The sequence below is a fragment of the Numida meleagris genome, chromosome 14 (genome assembly GCF_002078875.1).
Source record: "Numida meleagris isolate 19003 breed g44 Domestic line chromosome 14, NumMel1.0, whole genome shotgun sequence".
Classification (NCBI taxonomy): Eukaryota; Metazoa; Chordata; class Aves; order Galliformes; family Numididae; genus Numida; species Numida meleagris.
Window position 1 is genome coordinate 4,216,751 of NC_034422.1, and position 22,338 is coordinate 4,239,088.

At 36.1% G+C, this 22,338-nt stretch overlaps 1 long non-coding RNA gene across 1 annotated transcript in view; it reads left to right on the forward strand.

Annotated features, from left to right (window-relative positions):
- Positions 18,434-22,338, forward strand: part of LOC110406366 — a 283,084-nt gene continuing 279,179 nt past the window's right edge. The window contains exons 1-2 of the long non-coding RNA XR_002443444.1: positions 18,434-18,595; positions 18,942-19,039. This is a non-coding gene — a long non-coding RNA (uncharacterized LOC110406366). The remainder of the gene's footprint in view (positions 18,596-18,941; positions 19,040-22,338) is intronic.

The following is a 22,338-nucleotide window of genomic DNA, read 5'->3' on the forward strand; positions in this document are numbered from 1 at the left end:
CAGTACTTGGACAAATAACATTTTCTGGCTGAGGAAATTCAAGATAGGAGCTGCTTCTCTAATAATTCATGTAGTTTTCTACACTCATACAGAATATACTTAGTGTGTTACAAAATCAGAATAGTGATAATGAAACAGTTCAGTTGGAAGGGACCTACAGAGGCCGTTGAGTCCAAATGCACGGCAACTTCAGAGTTAACCAGCATTTTATTAAAGGTGTTATTCAAATGCCTCTTGAACACTGACAGGCATGGAGCATCAACTGCCTCTCTAGGAAGCCTGTTCCAGTGTTTGACCTGACTCATGGTGAATAGTTTTTTCCTAGTATCTAGACTGAACCTCCCATGGAGCAGCTTTGTGCTATTCCCACATATCATATCATGTTACCCGGGAGAGGAGACTGGCACCTCCCTCTCCATTTCCCCTCCTCAGGAAGCTGTAAAGAGCAATGAGTTTGCCTGTGAGCCTTTTCTCTGAACTAGACAAACCAAGTATGCTTAGCATCTCCCTGTAGGACATGACTTCCAGCTTTTTTGTAAGCTTTTTGCCCTCCTCTGGAGGCATTCAAGTATATTAATACCCTTTTCATATTGTGGGGCCCAGAACTGCACACAATACTCGAGGTGAGGCTACACCATGTAGACATATATTTACCTCTTTTGACTGACTGGCTATGCTATCCTTAATGCAACCCAAAATGCGGTTTGCTTTCTTGACAACCAGAGCACATTCCAGTCTCATTTTGAGTCTTTTGTCAAAGAAGGGCAAAAGCAAGTCATAAGTAGATTTGCCAAATCTCTGAACCATAACCTGGAGGACTAAAATATATTCCAGGCCAATAGAATTCCTGTTTAGACTGTTACCTACAGTTAGAGATGAGAGTCCAATGCAAATGTATTTCTACAGGGGTTGGCCAAGAAAATTACCTTGGGGCTGTTGTGTGTCATTTTTGTGGAGAAGCAAATAGAAGAAAGTGGTGTAAAAAAAGAGAACTAGATGAAAAGACTTAATGCTCCTCCCAGCAACTTTAGGTAACAGTTTAGTCTTACTCTTATCTAAACTTCAAGGGTTGTGGATGTATTTATAACATGGACACCTTCCAAACTGGAACTCATACAGTCCCAGTTAACCCTTGGCACAAGTGAATTCATATGTAGTGTGTTCAATTTTAATAGCCAGATCCACCTCAGTGAATGAGCACTACTAATAAATTATTCTATCTTTTTCTTCCTTTCATTTTTTGTTTCAGAACTAGAAATTTTTCTCTCAGACGTTTTTCCAGATCTTCCTTTCCAGCTATAGATAGCTCCCATATTTTAGATTTCTTCATTAGCATCTAAGCTTGAGGTTTTCTCTCCTGATGCATCATTCTGATGCACTCAACGCCCCACTGGCCAATTCAGCGCATATAATTGCATCCAAAGACTCGTGCCTTTAAAGTCATCATGTTGTCATCATTATGAATTTAAAGAAATAGGCTTTCCATACGCATCTAGCAACAGAAAGTGTATACTGCATTGGTAAATAATGACATCATCCTACATTCAGACGAAGTCTGTAAAGATGTATTAAGAAAAAGAAATGGCTAAAAGTTAAAAAAAAAAAAAAAAACACAAAAAACTCCACAAATACATTACATTGTTTCCAAAGAGTTCTTGCATACTGAGTATGTCAATCTGAGAATACTGGTGACAATATTCTTCTACCATGAGATGAATTAAAAATGAAGTTTCAGTTGCAATATTGACTATATATACATATATATATTTATGCCAAGAGTTAAAGTCATAAAAGTGAATTATCACAGTCTTTGGGTAGTGGGAAAAGGGACAAAAATAATTTTGCTTTTTCATTAATAAATTATTTAAAATTTTGGTACTGATACATTTGTACTCTTACAGATGCCACCAGTTTGTGATCAGAGAAAAGGAAATAATGGGTTAGTATCTATTACATATGAGCAAGTATGAAAGAAATTGTATTAAATTTTCATAAAAATTCTCATTTTGTTGTATTATGTTTAGTGGTCCCAATCAAGATTGCAGTCTCACTTTAGATGGCAGCTGGCAAACTGAGTTTACAGCTAACTTAAAAAATGTAGAAAGAGGAGGAGAAATTGAGTGGTAAATGTGATCTACAAGATGACATAGTACTTCAGTTAAAACTGGTGAGAAATGTGATCCTATTTCTAACTGCAAGGATGTAGCCAAAAGCCTGGCTTGCCTCCTTGGAGCTAAGTTGGATGGACATCTAAAAATATGTAGTATTGTTCTCAGGGGTTTTATGATTATGATTATTTACTAATTTTGGACTGGAAGTAGTTTCGCATGTGCCGTTCTCTTCACTACAGGATAACAGACTGTTCAGTGCTTTTAGAATGTTAGTTGCTGATGACGCATTTTCAAGAAATGAATTACGGAATTTTGTTTCATGAGGGCTGAATACCCTTGAAGGATCAGACAATCACTTAATAGATGTAAGACTTTTAATTAACTTTAAAAAACAGTAGAGCAGGTCTGTAACTGAGGCAAGAAAGTTTGTCCCTTTAATATAGGGAATGAATGTCTAAGATAACGCGCATCTGGATTTCATCATGCTTTGCATTATGCAAATATGAATAGCATGATGTATAAATTTGCAGATGGAAATAGATTCTAGGCTATTATTTTTTAAATCTTTGCTCACAGCTCTGCAGCTTAGCTACTTTTATACCGAACTACAGCTGCAGATAGCCCAGAAGAATTCAGCAATCAGACAACATAAGAATGGTGACTTCCAAAACATTGTTAGAATGCCCATTTTACTGATTTTCTTCCCTTGTATGTCCCACTAGCAAGAGCAGCAATAACCTCAGATTGAATTCTGCTGCTTATCTCCAAGGAAATTGAAACTGGTAAAAACAGTACGACCGTCCCTTCCTATGTTTTCAAAAGATAACGTTGTTATTTATTTGTGGAGAACAAATACACAGAAAAATCCCTTTACTTGCTTAGGACTGTTGCTATTCTCTGTCTTTCCATGATTGAGTACTTGGTATGGGAACATGGTGGGTTGAGTCATCCACCTCATACTGGTATAAGAGCATGCTGTTGGTCAGAAGAATTCCTCTGTGTTTTTATCATGACGTCAGCTCTTCTAGATTTCAGTTCTTTCTTTTTAAACCTGCTGCCTTTATTGTAAGTTCCTAAATGTGATTTTTTTTTAATGTAGGCACTTTTTATAGGTCAACAGTATTTGCTAAAGTCACAGTCAAAAGAAACGTTTTCATTGTACTAAATGTGACTTGGATCAGTCTTCTGGAAAACTGATATTCACAGATAATTCTACATAGATAGAAAATGTTGCTGACATTTGTGTTATCTCTTTGTTTTCTCTGAAAGTGTTCTTGAATGTGGTTTTCCACTAAGAAATGCTTTGCAGATACTGCACTATTGCACCTGAAGCTTGCAGTCACTTTAGTAAAGACGTCAAATTTTGTAAAGGAAAAACTACCTTTTAAAAAAGTCAGTAATTGCCAAAGACATGGATAAAGTCTGAAATATCACTGTCATCAGTTAGTCTGAGCAAGTTATTTAGCTCATAGCATACTAAGAGCTCAAGCTAACAGCTCAGGCAAATCACTGAAAGAATAAGTTTAAAGATCTCCCTTCCCTTCTGATCACTATCCTACAGCTGCCCACAGAGTGGGCACTGGTAAATTGTTGTTGCAGAGTACAATGACTTCAGCTTACCCTCATCTGGAGAGTAGTGTGTGAGCAAGGAAAGAAACACTTAAAAACTTGTGCACTGACTTAAAAAAAAAATCTTACTCATCGGAAAAACGCCTTGTGATCCTTTGTACTTGACATGCCTGATGATAAATATCATATTTTAAGGATTGTACATTAAGTATCTTACGGAAACCAGGGGGAGGAAATAAGGAAATGAAAAAATATAGTAATAACAATAACAATAATAATAATAAAGATATAATCATTTCACAAGTCATTAAATGAAATTCTAGTTATATTTTATGTGCTGTTGAATAAAAAGCTCACTGTTATTTATTAAAATACCATCACTAACTGGTAAACCATGTTAGAAGGGATGGATTTATTATTGTTCCCATACAACTAAAATATTAACACCCTTCTGACTGCAAAATAATGCACTGTCAGCTAAAGAGAGTATTTAGCATTTAATGAAGCTGTGAAAAATTATCCTTGGTATTTATTAATAGACCAATGCCATTTTCTAGGGTCAGCTCCTAAAATCTTCAGACACAGGTATGAGATTTAAAGCTTTTCACAGTTCATCTTGAGTATTCTACTTGCAAATGTTATTAAATTAAAAGATCGAAGAAAATGTGTGAGCTCAGATTGTTTCAAAATATCTTTTAAAAGAGTTACAAACAGGTCAAGCTGAAAATCTCTCGGTTTGTTCCAGCATTCTTCTTACTGCTAGTTTTCAAACTATTAAAATTAACAAATAGTATATGAGGTGTTGTGACAATTATGCATCTAAGAGTGTTACTCTTTAAAGAAGAGTAAGAGAAATTAATGTCCCATACACTGCATCCTGCTTTGCCTTTGGAACACTAATTCTGTTAATATTTTATGTACAGCCCAATGCATAATATAGTGGAGAATATCTGTCTAGTCAAGTCTAAATGCAAATGCTGATTTCTCAATACGTACATATTTTGTTTATTCCATCTGTACATGTCTAAACTCTTTACAGGCAAAGCAAAGACTTGAAATGTCTTATCTAAGACCAGTAGAATTGTCCAGAAATAATATTCTTGTATTATTATTATCTTGTATCAGCACCTATTTCATTTACCTACCAATCTAACTACTTTTTACTTTAGCTGTCTTAGTTAAATCTTCTTGGTCTCTTCTATGAACATTCCCTGTTACTCCTTTTTGAACAGTCTATTGACTGCTCCCAATGGTAACTTGTCATGTTTTGAAACCTAGCACTGCAAATTATCAAAATTAGTGTTCATCACAAGGCAGTGTTCATTTATACTCTGCTGCAAAGAACACCTAGTTACAGAACTTTTACAGTATCTTGTCTCAAACTTCATTAGATATAGAGTACTGCCCGTCCACGACTTGGGTTTTTTTTAACTGAATAGCCTACACTTTTGAAATACTTGCAAGCCATTTGGCTCATATTTAATTTTAATTAGACCAAATCTGTGAAAATAACTCATGTTTCTTGTAACTAAATTATGTAGAACAACGCTGACAAAATGTCAGATCTTGCTATAACTATAGTAATGTCTTCTTTACACTTTAAAATAATATTGCAGATCACTGAAGTTGCTTAGAAATTTTGGATGATGTTCCCAAAATTCTTAACACTGCCTTATATTTTCTTTCACGGACATTCCAGAAATTCTGTAGTTGATTTTAAATGAAGTGGAGTGAAGCCTAGTGATGCTCAGGTCTTTCAAAACTCACACATTGTCCTGCCTCTGTTGGAGCAAATATATATTCTCTGTGGCTGTTCTGCTGTATGTTTTTTTCTGTTTGGAATGGTTCCTGAGACAGGACTGCATAAAATCTTTACAACCAAATCCAAGAAATGGTTAATTATAATTCCTGATTGTGATACATCTGAAATGCTAGGATTTTTGGTGACAGTTTATTAATTGATGATTTGCAAATGGTATTGGCTTTATGAAAATCGTACATGATTTTAAGAGAGACCACAGAGTTTGACCGTGAATGCATTATACAGAGAAAAGAGAACAAAGTCTTCTTACCTTGATCTAGTGCACATGCACGTATCTGATTTCAGACCTAGTCAGATTTAATAGAAATCATTAAGCACTCCCATTTACCTACTGATTTCATCATTTCAGAGGGAAGATGAAACAGGTGTTGGAAAAAACAAATGTTTTTCTCATCAGGAGTATGTTTTGTGTGTTAAGCTATGTGTTATAAATGTTTCCCTATTCAATTCAATATTGCTTCCTCCCTGCATGGAGAGAGTTAAATCAAAGTGGACTGTAAAGGGGTTGCTAGAGGACCAAACAGGAAATGTAAAACAATGACACCGATAAGAATAGCTTCAGATACATAGCTTCAAAGTAGTTAAGATAATAATGGCTGGGTCATCACTTGAAGAAAAACTAATGAGCTGGCTCCATCCAGGCTAGAATAGGTACTCTTCTCAAGACTAAGTGGGGGATCAAAGAAGCCTGAAACCTCAAAGAACTAGAACAGGGAGGGAGCTTTGGGTGAGCCAAGAGAGGTTTCCCAGAATGTGTCAGTTACAGAGCTGACAGGCTGGGAAGACTCGCAGTCTGAAAGAATGTGCTGTAAGCAATGTAGGCTGTTCCCCCTGAGAAGGAGACTAATCGGGATTTATGTTCATTATAGTGTAGAACCTTAGCCAGGAAACGTGCATATAGAATTTTTTTTTTCCTTTCTTATTTTTTTCCCCATTGTTTAATACCTGGGCCTGCAATTGTTGTTTCTTTGAATTAGTGAACAAAAAATATTTTTCTTTTAAATTAGTGGGGTTTTTTAATCTTTCTAATTAGCCACTCTAGTAGTTACCAGAATCAAAGCTCCTTCAGTAACTAAACCCCAGTTGAACATACTGAAGTAATCCTAATGGATACACAGGAACTGTTATCCAGCTACAAAAGAGAACACTGCCAAATTTCTTTTTAGGAAAGTAAGCACTCTGGGCCTAATACCAGCATAAGGACATAACCTTGAGAAGGGACAACTTTCAGTAACGGCTGTGCTTCCTGCGATGGATCAAATAGTTCTATGACTTTCTAAGCAGATCTGCTGTGGATGACTAAAAGCGCTATAGTAAGGGCTGGTGCTAGCCCAGTATTGATCTATGTGTACATATTGTTAGGCACACTCACTTAAGTTTTCCAAGATGCTTAACAATTTTCATGGGAATTTTTATCTCATATTCACTATTTTGAATCTGAGATTCAACTATTTTTGACCATATTACTATAAAGTAACTAAGACGTAGGTGAAGACAAAAGCTTTTTGTGAGCTTCTCCCTCGACACTAGCTGATGACCGTTGAAGGACCAGTGAATATAGCAAGGATGAAGGTGTTCAATGAGCTATTTCAGCAAATCATTGTTAACTTGATTTCACTAATACCTTCAACTAGAAAAAGACAAATGTTATGATTTCAAGAGAAAGAAATTTCTCTGGAAAACTGCTTTTTTTTTTTTTTTTTTTTTTTTTTTTAAACCAGAACACAGGGAAGAACGGGGATACTTTGAAGATCTTTGCGTGGTAACAATCTTTCACATTTTTCTGTCATACTTTACAGGGGATCTACTAAGTTTTTTGTAGTTCAGCACTGAAATACGTGTATACTAAGCTAGGATCTTGTAGTCCTGACATACAGCAGCTGTTGTCCCTCTTCTGTTTTTGAGAATCCGGTACAGTCTGTTGATACAAACTAGCATTTGAATGGAGAATTGCCAACAAGACATATGGCTCAAGTGAAATAAATGATCACTGAGAGACATCAAAATGCAGAGAAGTATTTTTTAGACTTGTTATGCTATTGTTTGTATACTTTTACACTTCGCTCCTAAGTGACACATATAGACAATCCTCTGTATGAGTATTGTGATTATATAGTCAATCTGAGATGAGATAAAAAAAAATCAGTGATTTTGTCATTATTACATGATCTTTTCAGTTGTAGTCATAACTACTGAATTGTGCCATGATAGAAGAATCTGTTCCCCCGGATCCAAGACCTTCCTTCTATAGATCACTGCCTTTCACTGGAAGATTCTCATGTGTCTTTGACTGAATGCATCTTTTTTTCCTAAGTGGTTTCTTCTCTATCATGGATCTTCTTCTTCTTCTTTTTTAAATAGTATTGTTATTATAAGCTTCCATAGAGATAACATTTTTAATTGCCTATTCTATTTTAGCTACATAGCCTGTTCCTCAATTCTATTACAGAATGGTCTGCAGAGTCACCAGGGTATAAGAATCTGATTAGAAACCTTGGTGCACTGTCTTTTTAGAAAGTATCTTTGTGTTTTTCATAGCAGAGGAAAATGAACTATCTAGTGAAGTTGTAATGCACATAACTAATTCAAAATTTCACTGACTACTCACTTATTCAAACAGTTATCCTTAGAGAGAAGAATTATGCAAACTGGAACGTCCTTACATTCCTCCAATATCTTTCTTGCCAAGACATTTTATAAGTAGATGCAACCCAAGGGTTATAGAACTAAAAACTATTTTTACACAAGTAACAAAATTTTCAGCAGGATTGGCAACGCAAAAGAGTGAGGAGAAAGATGAGATTTTCTGCAAAGGCAATGTAAGTTAATCAGAGTAGGCAAGGAGTTGGGGAATGCAGCAAGGTTTTCACATCTTTCTTAATAAAATGCTGTAAAGAATTATTATTTTTTTTTAGCCATAAAAGATAAGTACTTTGTTCTTTATATCATCCAGGAGACTGCTATAGAGTACCCACAACTTGCAGGCCTTGCAAGGGCAGTGATTGTCTGCCCCCAATCTTGGTAATGTTTTTGTGGGGATATTCTTGCAGGGAAACCATTAAATTCAGGAGTAAGACAACCAAGACTTCTGTGGTAGACTTCAAGAGATTGCATGAGGAAAGCATTTCTCACTGTCTTTTATACGAGTGAAGATTCATCTACTCAGATGCATAATGGACTCTGATATTTACTATTATTTTTTAATTTACCAGAAAGTGAGGAATTTTCAGAAAATCCAGACCATCTAACTAACTGATGGAGAATTAAGGTGTGGCACTTCCACTGGTTACTGCAAAATAATTGCCCTCTTTACCTAATGTAATTCAATTCTGTTGAATTGAGATGTGTAACAGGGTATGTGGAGAAGAGTATACAGCAAAATGTGACAAAACTGTGCCTAAGAATCTCTTGTTCTCAATGTTTAAATTCGTCAGATGATGAGTAAGTTATCAAAATAAGTATTCCCCAAGAGAAGCATCCTCTCCCTGTAATTCATTCCTCCTAGGAAAGCAAGTTACACACCATCTACAATGTTTGACCCCTTCCTTGTTAGAGCAATATTTTGAATGTTTCTCTTTGAATATCACCATTTCTTCCACAGTTCCACTTGTTCCTTCCCATACTTCCTCTATTCTTCAGCACTGAAGTACCTTCTGTCTGTGAAGCTGGATTTAATTCTTCCAAATGGTCTTTTCTTTTTCCGGAGACTCGATATTGCTTATGCCAAAGTCACATTTTTTTGCTGACTGACAAGTATAAAGAGACAGGAATTGGAGCAACTCAATCCTTCCCTCTATGAAATAATGACCATTGTTATAGATTGACTTCCTACGCTAATTTTTGAGACAAAATGAAATAAAAGATTTACAATTCTGTATATTAATCTCACATCTTAAAATATCTTAGGAAGATCAAATTGTAAGAAAATTACCATTGACTTACCAAAAACCCTACAATCTATTGCAATACTGTACTGTTGAAAAAGTATGAAAAATCAGGCCACTGCATTACAGCAGTTTTAACTGATGGCATGTTAACCTTCGTTACTGTATGTGCAAGCTTTTGGCTGAGCGAGTCACTGACTGAATAATAATGTGTTTAATAATCTTTTGTCAACTGTAGTATCTCATCTAGATGGTTATCATAATAAAGACAGTAATTGTTTTTTCAAAGTAGCCATTAGAGAATTCTGTAACTGCTACCATTCTAATTAGAGCATTCAAGATTAATTTCAGGAATAGCATTCCCTAAGAGTTCAGTCACAGGGGACACTCATTTAGAAGGAAGTAAATTGTTGTCCATATTTATAAAGGCTAGTCCCCATTAGATGAGATACACTGTACACTTAATAAAGTTAAGTGCTAAGGCGAATTGAGACAAATAAACTAATGAACTCACTTTTCCAAGGTCATTGATCTGCCTAGAAACTAAAGAATGATTTTCTTAGCCTTCTGTAACGTCCAGTTCACTAAAATCTGCTGTGATTTAGATATGTATCATTAGAGGCAAATAATTCCTTATATTCTGTGTGTGTAGTGACTGCAGGTATATCACTGGGAAAGATCCAGGTGTGCGAGTAGGTGACAGGCAGCTTTTCCAAATATTCTTGGTATAGGCAGATCAAAAATCTGCTTACCATGTTAAGACTGATTTGCACAGGAAGTTTCCTGATTTTTCTCATATAGCCCAAGTTCCAATGCAGGCAAAAAGATATAAATCTGCCTCCTTCTGAAAACAAAGAAAGCCCTAGATTCACAGAAAACTGTGAGATCACAGGGGAAGAAACAAATGGCATCATTCATTCGTTGTGAATGCTTGGGACAGAATAGCAGAAATGACAGGACATGTCTGTTACAAACTGTGGAAATTTGTGCACTAACTTTTTTGATCTGCTAGATTTACCAGAACTATAAAATCACTGAGAGACACCAGATGGTGCTATTGTAAATGGTCTTACTACTTTTGATGACCTGCTGATATTGCAGTTTGCTTTTGGAGAGATGCTTATGGTCAGCTGTGATGCTTCATATTTGAAAGCTGAATATACTCCCAACGAAAGTCTGCTTTGGACTAATAGGACAGAACTAATCAGTTGTTAAGTGGAGCAATGGTCTCTGAGCCCAAACAAAATGCCTGACTTCAAATTCCAACGAATATAAGGGAAGGTGAGAACCATGCCTGGATAGATCTCAAGTTTACTTGAAAGGTACCTTTCTGCTCTGGCAGAAATATAGCACCTGGTATAGTATGATTCAGGATAGTCTAATATGTCCAGAAACAGAAGTACGTTCCAAAAACTGTAAAACTGGTTGCCATTTATGTAGATAACTCTGAAAGTAATGCCTCATATTTACTTACATGGAAACCACAACAAATGCCAAGAGCACAATAATACTGTTTAATAGAGAAAATTCTCAGCTAAAAAATACTATTTTTCAGCATAGCCACCACCATTAGCTATGCATTTTGCCAGCAGTGATCAAGAGCCTGCACATTGTGGTCATAAAAAACCACATGGCCATCTGGAATATGGTTTGTCTTTCACATCACTGTCACCACTGCTGAAACACACCAAACCCACTGCCTCACTGTGCTCACAACCACTGTCTGGTCTTCACGAACATTCAGTAAACGTCAGTTAATGTCAGTGGGTGCCGTTTTCCCTGCATGGAAGAATTCAGCTCCACACCTTTGCTTCATACATGCTTCCACGTCAGATACCATTGTGTCAGGCTGCCACTCTGCTGCCATCTGTCACACAGAAACAAAATGTAATGGAATATTGGTAGGAAGGTTCAGCCCCTACTGCCATACCACCAATATCTGCCTCTGACATTGTGGGCCAGCGTAAAATAGGAGACGTTACTTTGGGAGTAGTCCTTGTACCAGTTGAGCAAGTAGTTTGAATTCTTTTATTGTTTTAGGACTGTGAAGAAATTGTTTAAGCCATCATTTTAAAGCAAACATGCAAAGCAGTTGATTAACTTGTGACTGCGCTTACGATCTGAAATGTTTCCGTCACACTGCAGATCACAGGAATGCAATAAATAAAACTCAGCGAGAAATACATTTTTTTATCTCAGCAAATATACAGGCTAAATACATGGTGATCCTCTTTGGGGTGAGAGAAAATTGGGCGTTCTCATGCATGGAAATGTTCATATTACCACTCACTGTACAGCACATTTAGAACAGCCTTATTCTTCTCAATAGCTCTCAATTTTCTTTTAAAATGCAGAAGACATGCACATGAGTACTACATTAAATTTTCTACATGTGCTGTGCTGATGTGCTGTCAGGTCCCATTGCCTGAATATTAATCCTTCCTTTGATGAATGAAGTTTTACATTTCAGAGGACCTTATTTTTATTGCCAGATTTGTCTCTGACTAAGGTTCTCAGTGTTCTCTTCTGCTTGTGACATGGTGTTGACTCTTCCAGTTTTCAGTGAATCCACGAACTTTCTTGCTTACTCTCCCACACCCCAGCAACCAGATGCAATCTGAGTACATTCAGTAAGAGATAATTAGCTGAAAGGGACATTGGTCATAGTACCACAGTCAGTAGGACTGTTATCTTCTAATAGGGAGCCATTTCAGCTTTTATTTCATGTTCTTCCTATTCTAGCAATAGAAATATCATCTCTTTGGATATTTTTTTTTCCTTCTAAACCACAAAATGAGCTGTAGGTAAAAAAAAATCTAAAATTTCAGAAATACTGGAAAATAACACAATTATAGTGTTATGTAACTTCTTTCCACAGTCTGATCTTACAGGGTAGCAGGAAATAGGAAACATAGTTGAAGATGATTCATCACATGTCTGAAACAGATGTTCCTCAATTTGAAATGTATCATCTCAGCCAGGCAAATAGAACTATGGTAGATGTCAGATGCAGTTACATTTGCCTGACAGATATACCATGCTTTGGAACAACATTACTGCTAATGATAGCTTACTGTTGATGTGTAGTTCTTTGTTTTGTTGCTGATGTAGAGCAGTAAGATCTGTTCTGTGCATCCATTAGCAATAAAACTTTGTGTGTGTGTGGTATTGCTAAATTGAATTATAATGCAAAACACAGACTGCGTCCTCACTTCATTTTTCAAGCTTTGCCTGTGCAGTCTCAAAAACAACTGTTAATAAAGCGAGATACTCTCCTCCATGGAGCTAAGCCACCTGATTTATTTCCCTTTAGAATAGCAACTTCCTGTGATTGACCTTTGCACACAGCTGAAGTTACATCCCCATGCAACAGGCCAGCCTTTGTGTGTGACTACAACACTGTCTGAAGGCTGGTGCCAATACTAATTGCACTAAGGCCCGCAGCCACTGCCATCTCTCTGAACTGTGAAGATTTCTTGCTTGAGTTATGGAATGATAAAACACCAATCTCTTTGTACTTCCTTACAAAATGCTGGTGTAGCTTTGCATTTTATTTCTTTTGTGTAATAGAAAGCCTTTATCATTAAGCTAAATACCTATTTCCATAGCAATGAAGTAGACCTAAAACACTATATGCTGGACAGCTCACATGGTAAGATTCATCCAGATGTGTCCAGAACTGAACGGACTTTAAACCCAAGACTGAAGCTTTATAATGGAAAATGCTCAGCAGATGTTTTATGAGGATAAAAGACAGGGAGAGCACAGAAGTTACATTAAGTAGAAAAACAGGAGCTGGTATTTCTCCACCCTTGCTTGATGAGCATAATTTGATGAACATGTTTTCTCATGTTGGCTATTATATTCTTAGGCTGACTTGCACAAAAGCACTGAAAGTAGATATAGTTCTCTATTCTTCATTAACCATGAGGTACATACTAAAATTACAGCTCAGATTCATTGCTCTGCATATTGACCAGTTCTGTAGCGGTGCAGAATGTTGAAGTTAGAGAACTGGAAAATAAGGATATTTTTTATAAGGAAACAAGGACTTTTTAATTATTATTTATTTTGAAAGGTGACAGTACAGGGTTTGTGGGTATTTTTCTTTGTTTGTTTCATTTTGTTTATTTGTAGTGGTTCTCTATAAGAATGCTTGTAAATCTTCCTGAGAAACGCCTTTAAAGAATTTCTTGTAAACGGTAAAAGGATGAGAATGTGATTATAAAAAGAAGCATTCTATTAGAGTTTGAAGAACTTATGTATTTAAACTTTAAATGTTGAACATTATACTATCAAACTCTCACCATTTAAGAAAGTACATACTCATACTGGCTAAGAAAATTGACTTTTATTGTGAATGAGGAATTTGCTTATGTAAAGAATATAAAGGTGACTGACAGCAAGAGAAAATTAAAAGGACACGTATATTGTCAAACTGCTTTCTTTAGCAACAGATAACTGCATTGAGAATAGCCTAAAGGCATGGGTTGTCTTGTTTTGATTAGGCATAGCAATTTGCTATCTATCTTACATGGGGCTTTAATGACTTGTAACTGCAAATAGACTGATTTGCTAAACATACTGATAGCAGCAGCCAGAGTGAATGCTGAGGGACTGACAGCCTCAAAACCAGCTTCTGAAAGCAGGAAAGTTGCCATTTCTAAGTTGCACCTTCTCTCTTGTGTGCACACATACATGTGCCTTCCAGCTAAAACAATGAATGAATGAATGCAGAACAGAGAAACTTAAATAGCATTGTATTCCTCATGGGGGAACCTGTATGTTCAGTTCTTCATAATGTCTGAAATTAAAATGACTCATTGTTCCTGCAAAATTTTAAGTCTCATGAAAGCCTTTAAATGAAGTTAAAATGAAGTTGAGGAAAAAAATAAAAAAAAAAAACATTTTTGTTTTTTTAATCATAAAGGAACTTCGACACATAGATGAATATAACTTGAAAACGGCTGCTTGACAGTTTAACATAAACAATTCCACTGATGAAAGCACAATATGGGGATAATTATCTGTTCAAATAAATCTGCTTGATGCTAATGAGCATTTGAACAATCCATTAAGGAGTCATTTTTTTTTCCATGCAATTTTCTTTGGTAAGCAAAAATGACACATCCAAAACTTTTATTAAGTATACAATTTCCTCTCTATATCGTTGCATCTTCTACAGAGCTTCCTTTTCCAAGAAGGCTTTGCATCTGCAGCAGAAAGGACAGGGCTTGGTCATACACAGCAGCTTGACACAAGAACAGCTGCTGGAGCTAAAATTCAGTTCAGAAGTGACCCAATACTTCACACTGATGTTGCAGCTTGCAGATGTAGTACTAGGAGAGAGACTGCAGAGCTCTTTTGTGGAGGTTTTATCTTGCTGAATGAAACAGTCCTGTATGATCACGTAGTAATTTTAACTAGCTAGCAGGATTCACAGAATCTCTGCCTTTGCCTGTTCCACTCTAATTTTTACAGAGTTGCCTTCCTACATTCAGTCAGTGAATTCTTTCCCAGAAAATGTCTACAGCCACAGAGGTAAAAGCTGGGTTTACTCTAAAAACCGAAAGCATTTGCCAGTTCAGCCACTGACTGTCAAACCACTGCCACCAAACACGATAATGAGAGTTGAGAAGAAATTTTTTTCATAGGAATGTACTAACATCTGGTATTAAAATACAGAAGCCAACATCCAGAATTCATGGGATGTCAATCAGATTTAAAAGGTGCTTAGCTAAGTATTGCAAATATGTAGGCAGTTTCATTCAATCTCACTATTTTCTGCTAAATCACGTAATTTAAAAAGTTAACACCAATTGTACTTGATTTTGGCTTATAGAAGGTGCTTTCTAATCACTTGAGTAACTAATATAAATATTCTTCTTAGGAAAAAATGCCTTTTATTTTAAAAATCCCAGATTTTTCTTATATCTTGACCTGTTAAAAAATGCTAAAGAAGTGAAAAGCTGATGTACAGTGTAAAGGTAATGTCTGCCTCCTCATACCCACACCAAACCACCAAAAGTTGGCATATAAAGTAACCAGCTCTGGAATGGGCAACAAATGACAAATTTTTAGTCCTACGGTCACACTGGACTGGTGTGATGTTCCTTGCATGATTTCTGTCCTGTCATTTTGGTATAAATATAGAATAATTAATGTGTGTCTCTGTAGATGCACAGAATTTTTTTTCACTCCATTTTGAATATGTAGGCCTTGCAGAGGGGTGAATTTCTCCATGTACAGTTTTGGTTTTTGCTAGCTACTGCAAAGGAATTTCTTAAGAAACTCAAAAGAAACATATCCAGCTTCATCTAATTTCCAAAGAGAAAAAGCTAAAAGCCCTTACAGCATCAGCAGGTGATGCTTTTTCCTCTTTCTGGTAAAGTCAAGACAAGGCTCCAGTGATCTAATGTGTTTAGAATTGGATATAGATTTTTAAGATTGGATATAGATTTTTAAAAGAAGGTCAGGAAATTTAATTTCATTCTTGACATCTACTTGGTCATAAGGAGCTATTTATTGAAAAAAAAAAAAAAGAGATGAAAGATTTTAAACTGAGCTCTGAGTTAATTTCAAAATGCATTTTTTTTCCTTACAGGAGAAACAATTTTTTGTGTTTGGTTGTTTCACACTTAGATTCAAGAAAACTCACTTCTGTGGTCACTGAGACATTGAAATTGCATATGCTGTAGTGATTTTTAATTACACAGAAACCTCACTTGCTGTAACAAATAATGAGTACATACAACGGAAAAATACACTAAACCTTTTTCGTAAAAAACAAAATAAAACAGCAGAAGCTTAATAATACCTTGAAAATCTGTTCAGGGAAATTTTTCTGATCTGGAAGTGCATGCTGTAAACATTTTTGCGCAGTATTTTGCCCCAGGGATCTAACTTCCTATTATTAAATATACCGCAGTATGCTTGTTAAAAATATGCCTAAAATAGCCGTTCACTGGCACTTTTAGGTTTAAAATATGTTTACTCCTCCTACCAATAGCTATTCCCCAGTAATTCATTTTCAATGACATAATTTTATCTTTTGTGACTTTATTTCAAAGAAATTTTATTTTGAATAACTTCGGGAGTTCTTTTCTCAGTCATTACAGTATGGAAAGAAAGAAAGTTGTCCAGTAAAAAGAAAATACATTTGTTGATCAGGTGTCCTTATTTGTCAGCAAAAAATAATCCAAAGAACTGAAGCCAACTTTCTCTTAGGAAAGTAGACATACTACTTTTCATGCCAGAATAAATCACAAGGTAACAACAAATGCGATAGTTCTGTTGTAAGACTGAGTTTTATTTCCACCATGTTTGCATGGTTAAAAGCTAATAATGATATTAACTTGTTCATAGGCTTATTTAATGAATACTCTTAAACCTAATCATTTCTGAGAATGACTAGTTGAAGAGATCAGCTGTAGTGATTTTGTAGTACCCTGAGCATTAATACACCAGACAACAGTGGGTCCATTTTCTTTGATTTCCAGTAGCCATCCAGACAGTTCTGATATAAGTAAGTGAGATTGCTCAACTCATTTGCAACAGGACAGATCCAAACATGTTCTCTGAAAAGAAGCAGACAACAAGCATCACTGAATACTTGTGTCAGTAGGTACAGTTCTGTTAATTTCTACAACAACTGAAGATTTAGAGCAACATCTGTCTGCAGTTCTGCAGAGAAATGTATGTAAGGATATCTAGTATTTTCACCTGAATAAAACCTCTCTCTACTCACATTCATTTATCAACCTGGTCCTGAAGTATGTAGGCTTCCATTGCTGTTTTTCTGTAGCTGGTTAACATCACATTTTATTCCTACTTTTATTTAAAACTTTCATACATCTATCATATGTATATACAACACTCAAGCACTGTATTGCACTCTACAGTAGAGGACCCAGTAAACTGCTAAATTTGCAGTGTACTTGGGAAAGAATTGCTCAAGTATGAATGAAAAAAACTTATTCTCATTCTCATTCATATTAAAGTAGAGATTCTGATCTGTAATGGTGATTAATGTAGGACCCTTGAATCCTGAATCTGACCATAAATATAGACAGTTAGTCAAAAATCGATGATATTCCCTGTTATTAATTTATTTGTAATATTCTTATCGCTACTAGGTTATATGGAGTAAAGATAGCTTCACTGGATAAAGATTTCTCTGCTTTCACTAGGGCTGCTTTTGGGGTGTCCAGCTCATTGCAGAGCATCTGCCCTAACATTAGTGCCTTTGAATCCCAAGTGCTTGTGGAGTGTAGTAAAAGTAGTGTATTTTACAAGAGCACTGAAGTTAGTGGCCATGAAGAAGATAAGAAGGCAGAGCAAGTGGTTATCCTGAGAGCACCAGGTGACATTGAATTCTTTACTGGTGTCAACGGAATTCATTGAAGGTTTCTTGAAATAAAGGGAAGAAATCACAAGCTAGTGCGTTCTTTCCGTGAAAGTAAGCATTATAATCACAAATCGTGCTGCAGCTGAAGACTGGGGAATATCTTAGAAGTATTTACTCTAAAATGTTGACAGCTAAATGTAATAATAAAGGCCTAGACTGAAGAGTGTCACTGCCTTCCTCCTCCCATTGCTGTTATGTGGGAGTTTGGAGCAGTTTATTATGTGGTGACCTATATTCCACTTTTCATCTATTGACTGGAAAGGAGAACTCTTTATTTTTTTTAATTCTTGCCTTTGTCAAGCTGTCAGTGGATCTAACACCAGCTGCTAACAGAGACAGCTCACTAGAATGTCTTAGGTGCAGGGGTGAAGTTGTTTCTCACATCTAGGGTTGTAGAGACACATAATTCCCCTTCTCCCAACCGCTAGAAGCTATAATCTTCAGTTTTGATCAGATGGCTCTTGAGAAGTTGTCAGTACATCTGTCAGTCAGAGGATGTCGAAAAGGATATATGAGAGATAGAGAAGTATTTGTGATACTATGTGTCAAAGTCTTACTCTAAGGCCTGTACCGAGTGAACAAAGCTTTCTTTCTTTTTCTTTTTTTTTTTTTAACATTCTTCCCTGCAGGGATCTTTATTCCCTAGTCTGGGAGTTTGAGAATGGGTGAGAGAATTTCAGTCTCCTGGTTTCTAATCTCTGGGCTGACAAGGCTTGCAATGTGACCTTGAGCATATTATTTAAACTCTCAACATCGAATTCACCACTGTTTATGCTCTCTGCAACCTCGGTGTCATTATACTGTGAGTGTAACTTGTTTTCAATTCCCTAACAAGTAATCCCAAGATCAGTGTTTGTTTTTCTCATAAATATTTTGCAAGAAAAATTACTTTTTGGTTATGCTAGAAGAATATATTTCAAAGTACAGCCAGTGGCCAAGCACTGGAGTCTATATACGTCCAAAGGTTTTGGACCTCAATATTTCTGGTGGGACTGTGGATGGAAATAAAGGCATAACTATACACCTACAGGCAAAAAGATACCCTATTTATGGCATTCTCTGTATGGAAAGAAAAAGGCCTGCTGCCTTGACACAGGTATCCTGTTTTCCCTCTAATTTCTTCTCACATAGGTTTTTTCCTTTTCCAGGCATCTTCTTGAATCTCTCATTTTCCTGGACAAGGGCAATGACGACAGATCTCATTGGACACAGAGAAAAGGAGCAAGATGGAGAGAATTTTTGTCTGGTGAGTTATATACCTGCTTTCTTTTTTTCTTCATTTTTAAGCATCTAATTCTAAAGGTGAAGGATCTGCCCATGTTTCAGAGACAATATTCGTCTTCTGTTACAAGTCCTATTACTCTATCATAACATCACAGCTCAACAGTCTCAGAGCATAATGAAGATGGTATTTTTGACACTTACTGTTCCCTGTCATTATCTTTTCTTTTTCTAGTTAATCAATAGATAGTTTAACAATTGCACTATTGGCTATATGCAAGGTTGCTATTTGAATGCTTACACTGTTAGATCAGGAGAATAATAATTTCCTTTACATATTGTATATCTCTTGATACATCAAGCAGGAAACAGAATCTTTAGAGCATTTATCCCCGAGGGAAGAGATGAATAAAAAACCAACTGCGGTTGGCTCTACTTCCTATTGCATTTTGTTTCTCACTCTTTGCTGCACCACCAAGAGTCACTATGGTCTTTGCTATATAGCACTAGAGTTGAGAATGAGAGTTTTAGAGCAGAAAAGGGGAGAAAAACACCAACTAATATTATGAATGTCACAGTTTGCTACACCTCTACTTGGAGTCAGTAACCCTGAGTTATGATTTTCCTATGTTTTCAATGACATGTTGACCTGAAAATGTTTATTAAATCTATCCCTCTGGAGACATTTTAATGATGGAATCAAGTGACAAAATCTGGTTTTTTTTTGTTTGTTCTCATGGATATGATTATTGCCTGTAATAATCATAGTTTAATTTTCAAGAATGTCTATTAGCTACACCAAATTTTCAAATTGAACTTGTCAGATTTTCGTATTTGGAATTGGAAGTTCATTGGATATGTTGCTACATCTCTAGATAATAAATATAAAATGAAATATTGATTAATTTGAAAAAGAAGTGCAAATGAAATCTGTTACTGATTTCCTCTCTCTTCTGCTCTTTCAATGTTGTTGAAAATTTTGGCATGCTTTCCAATATATTTGATGTTAGATGAGCAAGTGTGAAATTGGAAATTCACTGGGGGAAATGGAAGAACACCAATATTCCTGTTACTGAAACAACACTAAATTACTATGACAAATATTATCATGAATATGGAAAGGAAGAAAGATTATGTTTTCTTCTCCAAGTACCTAGCCACAATTTCACGTTCCATAAAAAGGAAATTCAGCAGCCTGCCCATAACTTTGAAATGTTGATCTCTGAAACCAATTCTATCTTCAGAAGACGTACAGCTCATTAAAAATATTAAAATATATTTCTCCCTTACCTATCCCAAAATTTATTTTTAAAGCTTTTTACGTAACTGTTCCAGGTAATCACTCAGTCCTAGAAATTACACCTATTAACTCCTGTATATTCAGGATTGATGGTTTAGCTGAAATTCTTATCTTTCTGAAGTGAAGGTAACTCCCTGCAGTTTCTAACTGAGCAGGGATTCCACACTTTATCTCTTGGTTATGTACCCTATACTTTTTTGTGTATCTTGTCAAGTGTTCTAGGAAGTGTAGGAGGGTGTGTACAAAGGGAGGATGTCAGCCTGGGCAGCACTGTGTGCAGTGGCTTTGTAACAGGAATCAATAGTTCAGAGCAATCAGCCACTCCACTGTAAAGATTTGGATGTAGGAAGCATTAAGTGCAGAATTTGCATAGCATTTGATTTGTCAAGGGAAATCTGACCTGTGCGTGAGGTTTGGTTTTCTGACCATAAGAAGTCAGGGAAACGGAAAATGGAGATGGAAACATACAAATACATCCATTCTTACTTCTTTTAATTTATTCTTTCTTGCTATAGCCACAAACTGATGCAATCTTGCATTCACTAAATAGACTACAAAGTAACGTTGACCACAGGAATTATGACTAACTTTGGGGAGAAGGATTAGAGTTGTTTTACCTTTTGTAGTCTCTTTTCATCAGCTGTATAGAAAAGAGCAGTTCAAAGCTCTGGTTCTCCCTGGTTTCTTTCACTTTGAAAGTATTCCTGCTTGGGTATAACAAAGATCTGGCTTTTTTGCTGGCTCATTTTTCTCCCTTTTTTTTCTACATGCCTGACTTCAAAGATGATGATCAGAACAACTAATGAAAATCTCAGAGTATCCTTGAGGAGGCACCATTTTATCTTAGCCACAAAGTTTTCTACTTCCATTGTATGCCTAATAATGTGTCTCAGAAGAGGTCTGAGCTGATTTTATAGGTTCGGAAGTTTAGCTAGTTGGGTAGATTGGAGAAACACCTGGATCAATCCTTTGTATTTTCCAAGGCTTGCTCATTACTTCACTAAACTTACAATGTTTGGTTGTGGTACTTATTCTGATTTCTAACCAACACATTATCATATAGTCCATCAGTCATTTTGCCACCAAAACATACACAATTTAATATCATGAAGGATGCTACTAAGAATTAATTTCATTTTGAACAGTTCCTTCTTAGAGATAGGAAAACATAGCGCTATCAGATGTTGCTGAATATGGGAAAGGAAGTTTGCTATATATTTTCAGGGAATTTTCTACACCTTTTGTAGATAGTGGCTGTCACTTTTAAAGTGTCACAAGAATGTGGTCTGCCTAAGCTGTGAGCACAGAGAAAGCTCCCATTTTTTTCTTTCTAGAAGTGTTTACTGGTTTAAAACAGAAATTTGAGCCAGGAATGATTAGGTTCTCTAGTGGTTTGTGAAGGTAACTGATCTTCAATATAAAATTAAAAAAAAATTGACTGTGGTACCCCATCCCTGGAGGCATTCAAGGTTAAGTTGGATGCGGGCCTGGACACCCTGATCTAGTGGGTGGCAAACAGCCCATGGCAAGAGAGTTAGAATTAGATGGTCTTTAATGTCCCTTCCAACCCAAGCCATTCTATGTTTCTATGAAATTGAAATGGAATTTTCTTTCCACCTCTTTTCATAACTTGGCTGCTCTTGTAATAGAATGGATTGTTGTCGTAAAAAGATGTACAAGCAAGCATAAAGAAGCATGAATTCATTGACATTATGGCCAGTTTATGGAACTCATTTTCTTAGGAGGTCATAAAATTCTGTCTATCTGTCTTACTAAGGAAAAGGCTTGGTAACATTAAAGTGTTAACAGAGAAGACCTCAAAATGGATTCCTTGTTTTATTCTTGACAATTCCCCTTTAAATCTTTGCTCACCATCCCCTACACCTTTGCATACTTCAGTACTATTTGTGTTTCTGCTTTGTGTGAGAGAGGATGAAATGTTTAGGATCTGTCTAACCCCTGAAATTGCAGTGATTTTGACCTGGGTTCTTTTCAAGCAATTCTAAATTTATATGAGCTGAGCC